Here is a 17,403-nt window from a genome sequence, read left to right on the forward strand (position 1 = left end):
AGGCTCTCCTTGGCCCCAGCTTCTTCTGCAACAGCTTCTCCCTCCACACTTCCATTTCGGCCATAGATGCCCTGCTTTTAGATTCCAGAGCAGGCCGAGGATTCCTACCTGTTCACCCCTCCCTGGAATTCTCCAGAGCTCCTTTCACCACACCAGCCCTGTAGCTGCTGCCTACTCATTTTTCAGCTCTCTGGGCAAAGGTCTCTGCCTCTAAAAGGCCTTCACTGATGCTACTGATGCTCCAACAAAGACTGGAGGGACCCATCCTGGGAAATTTCCTAAGTCCACACAGCACCCAGTTTTCTATGATGCAGTGGCCTATTTACTTGTTCTTGTTCTCCAGTAAATGAAAGTCCTCGAGAAAGGCCTTGTCATCTTTCTCCAGCACCTGCTGTGGTGCCTTGGGTAGAAACTCCATAGATTGTCAAGTCAAGGGTAAATCTAGTTCTTACCAGATCAGCCTGGCAGGGTGAGTCCAAGTATGAGAAAATGAAAACTCGATAGAGTCAATGGTGACTCTGGCCCTGACCTTTGACTGTGTTTCTTTATTGCTCGATGCCAGCAGAGGTCGAGGCAACTACCGAGCTATGAAGGGTGTGGCGGTTATGCTCCCAACATCCAAACGCTTTTCCTGGGGAAGCTCCTGAGGGATATTCTGTAATCCCGCCACTCCAAGCTGATGTCATCCATCTCCCTTACCCGATGCTGTTCTGTCCCTGAAGGTGTTCTTCAGTTTCCAGACTGCAGCTGAGTCTGAGCTCTTCAGTCCCTGCGATGAAGACTGGGACAAGTTCTTCCACCGTGTCACTTCTGCCTTCAGTGTTAGGATCGCATTTGGAGGGGCTGTTGATTTTTGCTGTACCCAGATGACATCAGCAAAGTCCAGCACATCTCTGGAGAAACTGAAGGTGTGGCCCATGAAGGAAGTCTCACTGCCATCCACTCTGCCCAGGGAATGGCCTAGGCCAGAGTCCCGGCCACCAACCCAGGAGAACAACACTGCGGGTCATAAAACTGACCTGGTCCACTGTGGAAAAGCGTCCAGTACAGTCAGATTACCCTGCCAAGTGTCACAGGACTCCTGACCGAGGGAGGCCTAGAACCAAAAGACAATAGGCAATTGTAGGCAACACTCACCTGGGGCCCAGCTGCTGCAGGCCCGGTGGCTAGGAAAGGCTGAGACCAGGGCCCTTCAGTAGAGTGGCTGTGACCACTGGTCCTGGTCCCAGCAGCTCATCCCCACGACTTCCCACACCCCAGCTGGGCCTCTTCCCCTTCTCCCCCTGCCTTGGTGGCTATCCAAGATGGGCCCTGAGTGTGTGCTCCCACGGGCCTGCCCTTGTGCCTGCCCACAGAAAACACACCTGGCCCTTGACTTTCCCCCGAAGTGGTATCACACCACACAAACTCCCGCTGCCTGTGCTTTCCATGCAACAGTACTACTTTTTGAGGTGAAATGTGATGTGGAAACAAAGGCTGAAGAGCAATTATGAAATGTCCTTACTACCTGCAGCCCACTGACAACTCCTTGACACAGTCAGGGGCATTTCTCTAGGGAATCAACTGTCTCTGTGTTGACACCCTGTGAAGAGCAAAAGGCAATCCTAGCTCAAATCCCCCTCCCAGGATCCTGGAAGCCTACTTTAACATATAAAACTTACTTTGGAAATTTCCTTTTTCTCTAGCCCCCAAGATACATGTTGGCAATCATCCCTCAAGCATATGGCCCACTGATCTAGGCCTGAAGGGTCTCATGACTAAGGCTTTATTAGACCGTAATAAATGACCTTTTGCCAACAACAGCTAGCCCCTCATGGTCCTGGAAACCTTCCTTCCAGAATTCCTTGGAGACTTACACTATCTCCAACCCCCTCAAACTTGAAAGTATAGAATAGGCCACTCCTCATGACCCCATGGCAGCTCTTTTTGCCTATAGGACCTGTCCCCGGTTTTTAATAAAATCACCTTTTGCAGCACCAGAGGCAGCTCAAGAATTCTTCCTTGGTTGTGAGCTCCAGACACTATGATGGCAAAATCGGAAACTCTAAGGCACAGGACCAGAAAATGTGCCTAAAGAAGATACAAACACACAGTTCAAAACCAAGCAAGAAAACATGAAGAAAAAAATCTGCCCCAAACAGGCTGATGAGGGACTTTGATCAAAGACTATATCTTTATGTTCTAAAGGATTCCCAGCAATTGAAAAGAAAATGAAACTGCAACATTTCCAATGGATGTTTACAAAGAAACCCAGCAGGCCAGTAAAAGGAAGGAAGGATACTCCATCTCATTGGTACAAAGTTCTTTAAAACCTGTTAAATTAATAGGTTTGGCAGTTTGGCAGAATTTTTTAAATGGTAACAGCCCGTGTTAGGGTGTACGGAAAGGGAACCCTCATCTACTCTCGTGAAAATACAAATCAGTAAAGAGAGTCTCAAGGAACGGTTTGGCAGTAGCTATTAGAATTCATAAGGGACAATTCCTTGACCATACGCACGTGTACCCGTGCTTTCTACAGCACTGCTTAAGAGAACACCATAAAACACGCAGCTGTCTAAAGGACCATCGGTACTGAATCCATTAGGGAACATGGAATTCCCACACTGAGGAGAACTAGAAAGCCATCGGAAATGAAGAGGCAGACCTATAGATGACGACACGAAGATAGTCATGGGTCGCTAGGTTGCAGAAAGAGCGAGCTACCTACAGAGCAGGATGTATAAATGATTCACTTTATTAAAAGGACATCTGAATTTACTGATGTTGAGAAATACAGATTCACTGATTCAACAGATATATACTGAACTACAACCTATGTATTCATTCAGTGTGTATATATGGTCTCTCAACAAAAATGTATGGGACCCTGTACGTGCCAGGCACTGGATTATCTTTCTGTGTGTGTTTTCTCATGTGTGATATTTATCCGTCTCTAGGTGTGCTGTTCATCCACAGGAGAAAACACTCTGAATCCTGCTTTTCTTGGTGGGGGGAGAGATTATGGAGCGTGTTTACTTTCTACTTCATACGTTCCTGCACTGATGGATCAAAGCTAATGCAAAGTGTAGGCTCTTTCATTATCGGTAATCATCCTGACCCAAGTATTCACCCAATATACAAAGTATTGTGACAGCTACAATGTGGAGAAAACAGCTAGGCCAGGAAATGGCAAAGCCTGCAGAGGATCTACTTACAGTTTGTAGGAAGGAAACAAAGGATGGGGGAGATGTTCTTTTCTGGGGGAGTTTCTTCACTAGGAGCATGAGTATGGCACTGTGGTTGCATAGAGGCCTGTCTGGTTGTCTGACATTTTCTGTGTCATCTGTGTCCACCAACCACAAAGGCCATCCTCTCTGGGCATGCCTCCTGACAGCAATTATTAAAAAGTCCCTTGAACTACTCCATTAGACACAGACTGAAAATGATGGAACATTCTGGAAGAGGTTTCCCTGGGTTCAAAAGGCTTAGAGGTGAGCAGAGTGTTGCTGGCAACACTCATAATTAAAACGTGAGGGTGAAAACCTGAGCGAAGGGGCCAAGGAGGTGACATAATCGACAGAGCAGGTCAGGTATAGATAGCGGGGAGTGGTGGGGGTGGGACTAAGGGTCTGATGCTGCCAGAATGGATGTTCCCAAGGAAAGCTGGGAACAGAGATTTTCAGGAAAATCTATTTTTGCATCTTTTGGAAATCACTGAAACACATTTTGTAAAGATTTAAGAATGAGGACCTATGCACACGTGTTTTAAATTCCTTCACAGTAAATGCGATGCAGTGTAAACGTATCACAGAAGTATATGCCATGTGACATCATGGGCGCACACAGGCAGGCTCAGACTCACACACACACACACACACACACACACACACACACACACACACACACCCTTTTCAAAGGAAAAGGGGAAAGAAAGCAAAGAGAGTTCTATAGCCCATACTGTAACACGTAGCTGAAGTGTACTTGCCGATTTGAAGCGGGTCCTCCGAATGTAATTCTATGATGGGTTGGGATAAGAAAGGCTTGACTCTGTGGGAAGATGGGAAAGACAGAAATGAGAAAAGGAGCTCAGTTTCAGCAAAACTGCAAACACCATCTCCAGAAACAGCAAACACATCCTGCTCCTATTCAAAGCAAGGGCCGCTCACTGAACAAGGCCTTCTGCTCCGTGACATCTGGCCCTTGGCACACGCAGTCACACTTTGGCGGATCAGGGCTCAGGGGAGGTCACTAAGCAGGACACTCAGAATCGGATGTCCACTCTCAATCTCATCATGAAATACTGAAGACTCAGAAATCACTCAAGAGGGGTCAGCAAGAATTTGTCTGATGTTCCAATGTTTTCCAAGTTGTCTTTAGTTTCCTGCCTCTTCTCCAACAAAATTTATAACCCAGTGCTTACTGCTCACAGTTATCTGGAAAACAGACTCCTATACAGACCTGAAGTCAGTAACATTTATGTGAGGAGTCCTCTCCTCCAGGATATGCAAAAAACCAGACCTGAGAGTCCTGAATCCTCTATCACAACAACCACACACAAAGGTCAATGCCTTTTCCAGCCTAGAAGCCACCTCTGGACTTAAGCAAGAGCCCACGTACTCTTATTTCACCTGGGGTTCTACCAAGCTAGATCCTCCTCTGCCGATACACAGTCTCAGATGCCAGGCGGCAACTAAAAAGCATACTTACTGTAACAGAATCTTCTATTTGGAAACGGTGAAAACCCGGTTTTTATAGGATATAGTAGAATAGCCTCATACTAGAAAACTATTTCCAGATGTTGAGAATTAGACATCTTTGAAGGAAACGCTGAAAAGTTTTAGGTTAACTAAGAATTTTTAAAAATGTAACGTGGTGCCTGGGTGGCTCAGTGGGTTAGGCCTCTGCCTTCAACTCCGGTCCTGATCTCGGGGTCCTGGGATTGGGCCCCACATCTGGCTCTCTGCTCAGCGGGGAGCCTGCTTCCCGCCCCTCCCCCCCACCTCTCTGCCTACTTGTGATCTCTCTCCCTGTCGAATAAATAAATAAAATAAATAAAATCTTTTAAAAAAATGTAAGACTTGACTTTTATTTAAATGACTCATTTAGAAAGAGGGAAGACAGCACAGGTTAGAACTACTAGGAAACACTGACCTTGGCTTGAGGCCAGGGTTTAAATCTCAGCTCCAACCCTTCTCCCACAGGTGCCCTGGAAATTCCCTTCACTGTTTTAAGCCTGGGTTTCCCCACTGGAATTCACGAGTCTGCTCTGAGTACTGAATTAGATGATCCAAGTGAAGCATTTCACATGGTGCTATGACAGCTCCCAGCAGAGATTCACAAACTCGTCCTCGACAACTCTGCAAATTTCTTAAAACCTGGCCTCAGGGTGGCACCTGGAATATCTCACATATAGTAAATGCCCAAGTTTAGCCTCCTTGTCATCCACTCGAACAATATTTACTACGCATCCCCTCTGGGCCGGGCACCTCTCTATACCCTGGAGATAATGAAGGAGACAAAACACATAGAACAATTCAGATGATCAAACCACTGTAGGTCATTTCTTTTCAAGGTTCAGACAAATGACGCTCACGGACAGAACTGTCACAACGGAGGGTGTACTGCATTTCGAAGACTGCTCCACAGGTTGGAATGAGGATGCCGGGGCCAGCAAGAAAATGGGGAGGGGGTCCAAGAGAAGAGCCCCCTAAAATGAGGTCCCCAGCATGCAGACCAGCCCCCTACTGACCACTGCCTCTAAATCTACCCGGCTCTGTTGTCTGGTCCAAGCCACACTTACTTGATGCTGTGTAGCTTTCTCGTGACTATGACCGGAAAGTCAACCTCAAAATATTTTCTTGGGAGAAGATCTTCATCTTGAGGAAAAATACAGAGTAAGTTTCCTAATTCTATATCCCCTCGTACATTTACTGACCATCTTCATGCACCGAGTACTAAGCCCCAAACAGCAACAGAGTATTTCAGGGCCCAAATCAGGAACGATATGTGAAAAATGCATGTTTCAGGTGACTTCGGTCTCTGTGTGGAGAATGGATGGAGGATGAAAGTTAGGAGGTGCTCATAGCCATCCAGGAAGAAGGTCCAGAGAGGAAGACATGGGGAGCCGGAACTGGGGGAGCAGCCACTGCAATGGAGACAGGGAGGTACTGAGAGGCCCTGGGGAAGTAGGACCTAACAGACTTTGCCAAAAAGCAGACTGAGACAGATTAGGGAGGGTCAGGAAGCCGATGTGGGGGTGGGGCCAGCATGTGGGGGATCAAATAGATTGTAACAGCAAATATCACAAAGCACCCGCCACGGTGAGGGCAAGTACTGTCTTGTGCTACATTTACTTTTTCCTGTGAGAGGAGAGTGTGGTGGGGGGAAAGGGCAGGCACTCTGGAGCCAGGGAATAGAGTTCAGATCCCAGCTCAGCCACTTGTCTGCTAGGAGGTGCTGGGAAGTCACTCAACTCCCTGGGCCAAGCTTTCCCCATCCACACAGTAGAGAAAGGGACAGCACCTCACGGGGCTGTGAGGAGTCCTGCAGAAATAAATACTCCAGCAACACTCACAGCAGGACCTGCCAGAGTAAGGGGCATGGGTGGGACTTTATGATGTATTGATATGTGCACACAGACGTGGGGTTGGCCTGGGCTATATATTTATTTCTACTGTGGGTCGCAGTAATGAAAGTGTGAAAGCCACACACACAAATAGAAAACACACAAACACACACTGAGTCAAAGAAACGCATCTACACAGAGACACAGAGACCCATGCACAAACATACGGAGACCCACAGACACAAAGACGCAGAGACACATATGCAAAGACACACAGATACACACACAGAGGTACACACACCCACACAGAGACACAGACACACACACTCACGGCCCCACTCCATCTGTGTCCCAGTCTGGTCACCCCCTGGCCATCCTAGCACATTCTCTCCATGTCTGTCATATCCAGTCACTCAGCCCTGATGACTATTCTTGAACGCATTCTCTCCTCAACCCCCAGCTGCAGAGACACCCCTTTCTGACCTCTTCCTACCACACCCTGTGTGTCGCCTGCAGCAGCTCCTCACGACCCTACAGCCTAGCAAGAAACAAGATGCTCCGTACCTGCTGACTTATTCGGCATCCCGCCCACCCCATGTATTCTTTGAACACCCGTGTCCACCTGTACTTCTATTCCAGAAATACAGAACCAGTTTGCTCAAGGGGAAAAGACAAAAGAAAAGACAGGTGCTGGTATCCAGAATCTAGCCACGGTGTCGCTATTGCAGGCTGGGATGACACCCCCGTTTCTGACGTGAGCCACTGCACAGGCAAGAGCACCGTGTATGCAGACAGTCACCCGCGATGGGAAGCAGAGACTGCTGGGTCGCCAATCCCGGGGTCAGCATGATGGGGGCAGAAATCATGAGCAAGCATTTCCTAATAGGAGGGGACACCAAAGGGCGAGTGTCAAAACTGTAGGTCCAGCTACCGCCCACCCTTGTGGAACATCTCAGGGGGTCTGGTTTGCAGGAGAGGCAGGGAGAGAGAGGGAGACAGGAGGACAGAGAAAAAGACCGCTTCCTGGCATATCAGAAGACACAGGCTCAGCCACCCCAACCGTTCACATTCACAGCTGCCACGCATGCCTGGCCGTGTGCAGAACGCGGCGATGGACGAGCCAGCTGAGGCAACTGGGAGGAAATGTTTAGAGCAGATGAGGACGTAACTTCTGCTAGGATACCCCACAACACCCTTCCAGAATGTTACTCCCACGATAGGAAAGGTTAAGGAGAGTCTAAAATTCCAAGACAATGAGAATGATTGCAAGCAAATTAAAGACAGCATACACTACTATACCTTGTGTTGGACTTCTTACCTTATTATAAGGAGCTTTCCCTCGGGATGTCTGGGTGGCTCAGTTGAGTAAGCGGCCAACTCTTGATTTCAGTTCAGGTCACAATCTCAGGGTCATAGGATCCAGTCATGAGTTGGGTTCAGTGCTCAGTGGGGAGTCTGCTTCTGGATTCTCTGTATCCTTTTGCCTCTGCCCCTCCTCGCTCATTCTCCCTCCCTCTCTCTCAAATAAATAAATAGATCTTAAAAAAAAAAAAAAAAAAAAAGAGTTTCCCAGCCATCGGATACTTGACCCTCAGAAAAATTCTGAATAAGGGGTCACTGTGGAGGGAAAGCTATCCAGAGGCACACCTGGAGCCTCTAGGAACAGACATCTTCTTTCTGGGCTTTGGCAAGAAGCAAAACATCTGTGGCACGTGACACTTCCACTTTTGATTCTGGGATCCCTAAGCCCGTCTGATACCATTCGTCAGGAGCTGGCGTGTCACAGGAGGTGTGGAAGACACCCAGGACAGGGCCTTGCTCCAGGACAGCAGCCAGGGACACCTCTGAGGAAGGACAGCCCTCTGATTCAAAGGGGATCCCAAAGGGCCGACCGCAGCACAGGCTGCCCAAGTGACACCCTTCCCCCGTGTCCTTGATCCTAGGGTTGTGTGGAAAGAGAAGTTGGGAGATACAGAGAAGCCAAGGTCCCTTAAAGGGGTTCACTACCCCATGACTCTTTATCTGTGACGGTAGTGGCTTTCCTGGGCCCTACTGCTGCCCACTGCCAGAGGCAGGAGCCTTCAACTGTCCCCACAGGCTTGGGCCCGAGATCATACAGAATGACCTCCCACTGTGGTGGAAGCAGAAAGCCTGTGACCCGCTGCTAAGCCTCTGTTGGTGCAGCCGGGGGACCATCCAGGGTGGAAGGTGCATGAGACCATGAGAATGGAAGAAAAAATTTTCTCCACACTGTCTAGAAGCACAGATCTCTCAATTCAGGGATTAGAAAACTTGCTGCAAATAACCAGAAAGTATTTTAGCCTTTGCAGGCCAGACGGCATCTCCTCAAACTATTCAACTCTATGGTAGTGCTGGTAAAGCAGCCATAGAGAAGACTTTACGTAATTACGTAAATAGGAGTGGCTGTGTTGCAATAAAACTTTATTTACAAAGACAGGTGGGTAGGCGAAATTTGGCCCTTTCAGCCTGGGCTCCAAAGTCCAAACAGGCATTCTTTTTTTTTTCAAGGAGACTAGAGTTTTTTAAAAACCCTTTGGACCAATCCAAAACACCTCCACTACATCTTTCCTATCCTGTGCTATTTGCCTTCCTTACTACTGGCAGATTACATTTTTCTTGGAAGGGGTACCTAAGTCTCAGTGTACCTGGACCAGAAATTAAAATGTCAGGGGGCACCTGGGTGGCTCAGTGGGTTAACGCCTCTGCCTCAGCTCAGGTCATGATCCCGGGGTCCTGGGATCGAGTCCCGCGTCAGGCTCTCTGCTCTGCAGGGAGCCTGCTTCCTCCTCTCTCTGCCTGCCTCTCTGCCTACTTCTGACCTCTGTCTGTCAAATAAATAAATAAAATTAAAAAAAAAAGAGATTAAAATGTCAGATTTATTCCTTATCGACCCAACTACATGACACGAAGGAGAAACCAAACCTCGGGACCAATTCGAAAGGGTGTGTGGCCGAGAGGAGGCATTTCTTCAGTGGCTTCTGCTCACCCTGCACACATTCTGCACTCTACGTTCTGCTCCAGCTCCTTCCACCACATGATGGTCACTGAGGTACAGGCACCACCGACTGATGGACCACAAAGACCCCCCTGAGAAAGCACAAGGCTCTGGACAGAGAACAGGGAAGCAACCTGGACTTGCGGGACCTGCAGTCTATTCGCTCCTGGTTGTCACTAACCGGACCCGTCTCGTTTCCTGTGAGTGAGCGTAGTTATACCTGTTCTTGCTCGTTAGCAGAGCAGGTGAGGGATCAAATCAGGGAATAGCTATGAAAGGCCTCTGTGCCATATCACTATCATCCAGCCTTGCACATCTCTAAACTGTACTGACGACACTGTCACGATGACAATAAAATCTTCGTGATCGTTAATATGGCAGACACAGGGGCTCTGGGCCTCACAATCCCACTGGCAGGGCCTTCCACACATGCAGAGGACACATCAACAAGGGTTTCTATCAGAAGCCCAGTTTCTAACAGCAAAGGAGGAGAAGCCAAGCACCCATCCTTCAGCAGGGCCCCGGTGACATCAAGTACGTGGCTGACGGCGGCAGCAGGCGCAAGTAGCTGGGCACAGAGGCGCGAGACAGGCAGTCACTGCATTCCCTCTGAATATATTTTTAACATTTTGAACCAGGCGGGCACCTTCACAAATGAAACAATTCGGGAAAGAAGAGGGCGAATGTTCATTTACCTTTAATCTCCAGAAGGTGGTCTCCATCCCAGTCCCAGGATTTAGAATTTGACAATGACATTCGTCTTCCGTAGAAATGCCTTTATCAGCTGACTGACGCCATAGACTCGAGCAAAATATCCTGAGAGAGAGAGACGCAGAGACAAGTTATTGCTCAGTGAGGTCAGAAAGCATCCCTGCAGAGCCCACCTCAGGAGAAGAGCAAATGAGGATTCTGCTGCTCTTCTTTCGGGTCAGTGATTTATCTGTGGACTCATGGGAGAAATCAGGACTTTCACATTCTCTACCCTTTTTTTTTTTTTAATTTTTAAATTTAAAGCTGCTGGAACCACAGTAAGTACAATCTATTTAATGATTTATTTATTTATTTATTTATTTTTTTTAAAGATTTTATTTATTTGACAGAGAGAAATCACAAGTAGGCAGAGAAGCAGGCAGAGAGAGAGGAGGAAGCAGGCTCCCCGCTGAGCAGAAAGCCCGATGTGGGCCTCGAACCCAGGACCTGGGATCATGACCTGAGCCGAAGGCAGCGGCCCAACCCACTGAGCCACCCAGGCGCCCCTATTTAATGATTTAATGGTGGAATTAAAGATCGTAGAAATAAAATGTCCCTTGTGGCACACCTTGGTGGCTCAGTCAGTTAAGAGTCTGCCTTTGGCTCAGGTCAGGCTCTCAGGGTCCTGGGATCAAGGCCCACATTGGGCTCCCTGCTCCGCTGAGAGCCTGCTTTTCCCTCTCTCTCTGGCCCTTCCACTCATGCTCTCCCTCTCCAATAAATAAATAAATAAATAAAATCTTTAAAAATTAAAATATAATATCCCATGATTGTACATAGGAAAGACAAGTGTTTTACATCAAAACATTGGATCTAATGTTCCTCTTTGAAATATGCGTTTTTGTGGCCAGGTACAAACTACTTAGGACTCAGCTAAACCTCAAAATGCGAGATCAAGATGAAATAATATTTTGCGGGGGCGCCTGGGTGGCTCAGTCGGTTAAGTGGCTGCCTTCAGCTCGGGTCATGATTCCGGGGTCCTGGGATCGAGCCCCGCATCGGGCTCCCTGCTCAGTGGGGAGTCTGCTTCTCCCTCTCCCTCTTTCTGCTTGTACTCTCTGTCAAATAAATAAATAAAATCTTAAAAAATAAAAATAAAAAAATAATATTTTGTGGTCAGACTATTTGCAGACCATTTGCAGATAAATGGCCAAGCAAAATGAAATAAAATAAAATAAAGCCATATTTCTTACCATGTTCCCTTCATCTCCATCCTGTGTAGGTAAAAGCCTCTATGCTTATAAATTGACCTCACAGACCATCTGCAGGAGAGAGAGGCATGAGCAAACATTGCCCCCAAAATGGACTTATTCAGCTCCAGGGTGGGGCGCTTGCGTAAAGGAGATGGGAAATAAAAGAGCGGAAAAGGAAGATAAAATCTGTGTTCTAAAGTCCTGTTGCTTAAAGCATAACTATCTTAAGAACGAAATTTGAATAGCATTTAGAAACTTACTGCAATGTGATATACGAGTTCTAGGTCTACCGATTCTCCTAATATTTAATTTGAGCTTGTACTTTACAAGTTATCTTGCATTTTATGTTTCTAGGAAATCATTTTTATTGTATGTTATAGAATATCGTCCACAACAGACTGGATATTGAAACAAAAACTTTAAGGATGCTCACCACACCCTATTTGGGAAGCCCTTTCTTTGTGTGCTGCGGTCTGGAGATACCAGCCCAGGCAGAGGAAGAAGGAAGGCAGGCCGCTGACAGGCTGCCTAGGGGCACCCAGCTCCCCAGGGCTCCAAGTTGGGTCCCCGCCTCTGGTTAAAAAGCTGCCTCAGGGGCCCAGGAGGGAGGCTTCAGGCCTCTTAGGCAGGCCTGGCCAATCTTCCTAAAGCCTGGGTTCACCCTCAGCTCAAGGTAAGATCCATGTCCTTATTGTCAGGGACCACCACTTTAGACTGTCTTTGCATTTCTTACAGAATCTACCCACAAGCTCCATCTTTAGGGCCAGGATTCCCTGCCTGCCCAAGGACTGGGGTCATTTGGCTAATTTCTCAATCTGATTGAGATTGAGATGAATCAATCTCAATCTCAAATCCTTTCACTGCCTTGATAGAAAGGACTTGCAGAGCCTAATAGTGTTACTATCACTTTAATAAGGCCAAAAAGGTGATTCCTTACTTAGACAGTTCACAGTAAAAGATACTAGAAATGGCTCTTAAACATATAAAATGATCCTTAACTTCAGCCCCCAAATAAGAGGAATAAAATAAAATAAATTTACTGTAAGATACCATTTTTCAGATTAACCACAATGAAAAGGTTCCTGTGTTGGTGAGGATGTTGGGAAATGAGCACTTTCATATGCCACTGGAGAGCGTGAACATTCTCTTTTGAAGAAGGAATCCCTAAAACCTCGGGCCTCTGGTCTGATGAGGGGACGTTGGGAGGGAGGGAGTCACTTGCCTCTGTTAATTCTGGGGGCCTTCCTCTCCTTAGTCTTACAAAATGCTGGATGGAAGGGTCAAGCCAGTAGCCAAGGCTTACTGCAGACCTAAAAGGGAAGAAAGGAGGCAGGTGAGGTGAGGTCAGTAGGTTCTGACCCAGTTCTCAGGAACCAGGTCAAGGAGGACAATCAGCTACCTCCAATAGCCAACAGAGGCAGATTTCGTGCTCCATTACAAATGTCAGGAGACTCAGCCACCCATCTTGGTGCTCACATACACGGCCCCTCATCACCACCCTCCCTTCCCCAGCAACCATTTCTTTTCTCTCTTTGCTCATGTGCCTAACTCCCTTCCCAGGACCCTACAGAGCACAGCACCTCACCTCATACCTCACCTAGAAGACCTCCCACCATTTATTCCCTCAGCAAACTCATTGGCAAGAGCCAGTCAGACAACTCTGCTCGACCACAAGTTCTGTGTCCGTAGGAAGGGAGATCTGAGATTGTTTCCTAAAACTCACGAAAGACTACCTAAGCCTTTCCCCCGGCTCCGTGGAAGGTACCAGTCCTTCCACATCTCTCAGGCAGGTCATAGTGGGAAAACCAGGAACTGATAAACACAACAGCTATAACCTAGAAAATGGTGCAGTAGCCTGAAGTCTGGTCTACACAACCTGGAAAATGCTATGGTAGCCTAAGCTCTCCCCAAGGAACCAAAGTTTTAGTGTTCTAAACCAGGAGCTGAAGCCCGGATTACCAGTAAAGGTCTTCTGCCAACTGTAAGGAACCAGCCTTAGAAAAACAAGAAGTAGCGGAAGGAGCCTGGATCCCTAAGACCATTTTGTGAAGCCATTTTGGCCCTTGCCCTTCAATGGCTATCTTGGGAATTAATAAACATGTTTACCACTCAAACCAAATGGAGTTGCATGGTCAGCTCTTGGTTTCAGCTCAGGTCACGATCTCCGAGTTCTGGCATTCAGTCCGGCATCAGACTTCATCTTCAGTGGGAAGTCTGCTTCAGGATTCTCTCTCCCTCTGCCCTTCCCCCCACTACTCTCTCTCACTCAAATAAATCTTTTTAAAAAAGTAATAAATCAATCGAATGGAGTTGGTCTTCCGTTACTTACACCGTGAAACATCCTAAGTGCTATCCTGAGTATGTTACCTCATTTCCATTTGCCTGATTAGTAAGCTAAAAGGGGTAGGGTGTATGCAACTGTGTGTGTCTATGTGTGTTTGTGTGTTTGTGTCTGTGTGTGTGTGTGTTTTCACCCAGCTAGGTTCTAAGTTCTCAGATATCCATCTCAGATAGACATCATATGTTCTCTTCATATCCACCGACAAGGCTTACTGCTGCCCTGACTACAGTCTGTGCTAATCCTGTACCTGTCCCAACCAGTCTCCCACAGACGGCCATGTGCCCACCTCAGCAGGCACCCGTAAGGAAGCAAATACCTTCGGCTACTCGAGGCAGCAACTCAGCACAGAAACACAGTACGCACTAAGGGACACAATTACCTACAAGCCCAGACTGTCAAGGAAAACTGACCCACAGAGTTTTACAAAGGTGAACACACTCTGTTGTCTAAAACAGTGCTTTTCAAACAATGAATTGTGACCCATACATGTTCACAAAATCAATGTAATAGTCTGCGAATCCCCGGCTTAGAAAATGCAAATGACAAGAGTTAAACAGAAAATATCAGCATCCATTACATACTGTAAGAGTTAAAGATTGTTTTGTGAAGCTGTTGTTAAAGTCTGTGTTCAGGGTATAAGTGCCCTGAGAAGTTTGTTCTCCAAACCAACAAAACCAAATAGACTCCTCAACACAGAATGATGATTGCCAGAGGGTAGCGGAGGAAGGGGGGTAGCGAAACTGGTGCTGGGGATTAAGAGGTACACACTTCCACTTATATAAATAACTCACAAAAATGAAAAGTACCTCAGGAATACCATCAATAATATCATAATAATGTACTGTGACAGACAGTGAATACACATAATCGTGGTGAGTGCTGAATAACGTACAGACGTGTCAAATCAGTAATGCTGCACACCTCAAACTGACATAACATTGTACAGATCAAACTATATTTCAATAATTAAAAGAGAGAAAATTGTGTTCTCACTGTTGGGGATTTGATGGGCACTGTCCTCAAAGGCATCATGTAGTGCCCTCTAGTGGTTAGAGCCAGATCTGCAGTTGAGAAAGAACAACAGACCAGAGAGACCTCAAGCATGGCTGTCAGGTTGGAAGCAACCTTCCAAATGACCTGGTCAACCCTGACATCCAGGGCAAGAACCCTTCAACAACACCAAGCCACCGCCTGAGCACGCCCTACAAAGAAAGCACTCGCTCCCCCGCTGAGCAGCTCTACCTGCTGAAAAGCTGACCAAGCTGCCTTCCTCTAGGAGCCCAGGGAGGGGCTTCCTACTGCCCTCTCCTGGATGACACGGAGCAGCTTCTGTATTCGCCCTCAGCTAACACTATTGATCCAGACAAACAATACTTGTTGAGTGTCTGCAAAGTACCAGGCATTGGGGATACAGCGGGGAACCCAGGAAGAGACAGAGACAAAGTAAGAGCTTATGCCAGACGAAGGACAACAGCATGGGGGATGACGGACCTGCATCAGACAAGGTCAAAGGGAAGGCCTCTCTGAAAAGGGGAGGGCTGCGTGGACTCCCACAGAATTGGAGAAAGCTGTGCAGAAGGCACTTGGGATGGGATGAGCAGCTGATAGAAATGCTCTGGGCAGGAAGCACCTTGGAATGTTCCAGTAGCAGCAGGTAGGCAGGGAGGCTGAAGAACAGCAGAGAAACAGGAGAAACCTCAGACTTCTGGGGTCTCTGTAAGTGTGTGTGTGTGTGTGTGTGTTTTAATTTCTCTGTTTTAAAATTTTTTTACACTACCCATATGCCATATTTCACTCTAAGACACCATCAAATATAAGACTGAAAAAAGAAAGAAGAAACACTTTCAGTTAGTCAGTGTTCTTCCTATTGCTTAGAATTTGATTTTGATTTTGATTTTGTGCTGATGAAAACGCCCTTCAGATGTATTTGAACAGAATGAAAGGGAAAGCATGAGTGACAGAAGTTGGTTAAGTCTTTTATATTTAGGGTCATGATCCTTCCCAAATTTATGTGTGTGTGTAAAGAATTAGTTAGGCATCAAGGTCTGTTTTGTTTCCACTTCAATATCCAATTCACCCAGAATTTTTCACTACAAAGACTCCCCTGGGTCACCTGACTTGTTCACTCTGTTGGGCATGGTCCTCGGCTCAGGTCATGATCCCTGGGTCTTGGGATCCAGTCCCACATTGGGCATCCTGCTCAGCAGGGAGTCTGCTTCTCCCTTTCCCCTTCCTCCCTGCTCATGATCTCTCCCTCTCTCTCTCTCTCTCTCTCTCTCTAATAAATAAATAAATAAATAAATAAATAAATAAATAACTTAATCAATCTTTTTAAAAAATAATTGAATTACTTCCTTTTCCCCATTGTACTGACACTCTGGGCAAAAATCAATTGACAGTACCTGTTGTGATTGGTCTATTTTTATTTTATTTTTTTTTTAAAGATTTTATTTATTTATTTGACAGAGAGAGATCACAAGTAGACAGAGAGGCAGGCAGAGAGAGAGAGAGGGAAGCAGGCTCCCTGCTGAGAAGAGAGCCTGATGCAGGACTTGATCCCAGGACCCTCAGATCATGACCTGAAGGCAGCGGCTTAACCCACTGAGCCACCCAGGCGCCCCTATTTTTAGACTCTATTCTGTTTCATTGATCTATCTTTACACCAAAGACTTTGATTACTGTCATTTTACTGTAAGTCTTGAAATTGAGCAGGAATAAGTAGTGTGGGTTCTTCAACTGCATTCTTTTGAAAAGTTTTTTGGCTATTCTAGACCCTTGGCATTGCCATATACATTTGGCATCAACTTGTTCATTTTTTCTAAAAAAGAGGAATAAGATGGCTAGGAGTTTGATTGGGATTGCATTGTTTGCATGAATCAAATCATGGAAAACAGAAATCTCAATGACATCACATCTTCCAATGCATAAACAAAGCATATCTTCCATTGATTTTACTCTTACTGAATTCCTCTCAACAATGTTTTGCTTTCTGTAGGCGTTTCATGTCTATCATGAGACTTACTTCCAGCCACTTTGCTTTTTTGTTGCTGTTGTTGTTTTTTAATCAGGCTCCACACCCACCATGGAGCCCAATATAGAGCCCAAAGCAGGGCCTGAACTCACAATCCTGAGTTCAAGACCTGAGCTGAGATCAAAAGTCAGATGAGTCATCAACTGAGCCACCCAGCCACCTAACCAGTTTATATCTTAGATGCTACTGTAAAATATTTTAAATGTTCATTCTCCTATCCATGTACAGTTATCATGCATCTGTCTGACAAATAATTCCTATCCAGAATACATAATAAACTCCAATACGTCAAAACCAAAACCAACATTAACAACAACAATGGGCAAAAGACGAACAGACAGTCCCCAAATGATGTAGGAATGCCCACTACACACACGAAAAGTTGCCTAACTCAGATCATTTGTCACCAGGGAAATGCAATGTGAAACCATAATGAGATGCTATTTCACCCTCACAAGACAACACAGAATGTTAACGAGGATGCTGAGCAACTGGAGTGTCACTATATTGCTGGTGGGAAGTGCAAAC

At 46.5% G+C, this 17,403-nt stretch overlaps 1 long non-coding RNA gene across 1 annotated transcript; it reads right to left on the reverse strand.

The window, feature by feature from the left end:
- Positions 1-8,053: 8,053 nt before the first annotated feature.
- Positions 8,054-11,572, reverse strand: LOC111146251. Its single transcript, XR_002640526.1, has 3 exons — positions 11,504-11,572; positions 10,256-10,376; positions 8,054-8,082 (listed from the first exon to the last, which is right to left on the reverse strand). It is a non-coding gene; the product is annotated as an uncharacterized LOC111146251 (long non-coding RNA).
- Between the last annotated feature and the right edge of the window lie 5,831 nt (positions 11,573-17,403).

This window comes from Enhydra lutris, unplaced genomic scaffold (assembly GCF_002288905.1).
Source record: "Enhydra lutris kenyoni isolate GAN:26980312 unplaced genomic scaffold, ASM228890v2 scaffoldscaffold13, whole genome shotgun sequence".
Classification (NCBI taxonomy): domain Eukaryota; kingdom Metazoa; phylum Chordata; class Mammalia; order Carnivora; family Mustelidae; genus Enhydra; species Enhydra lutris.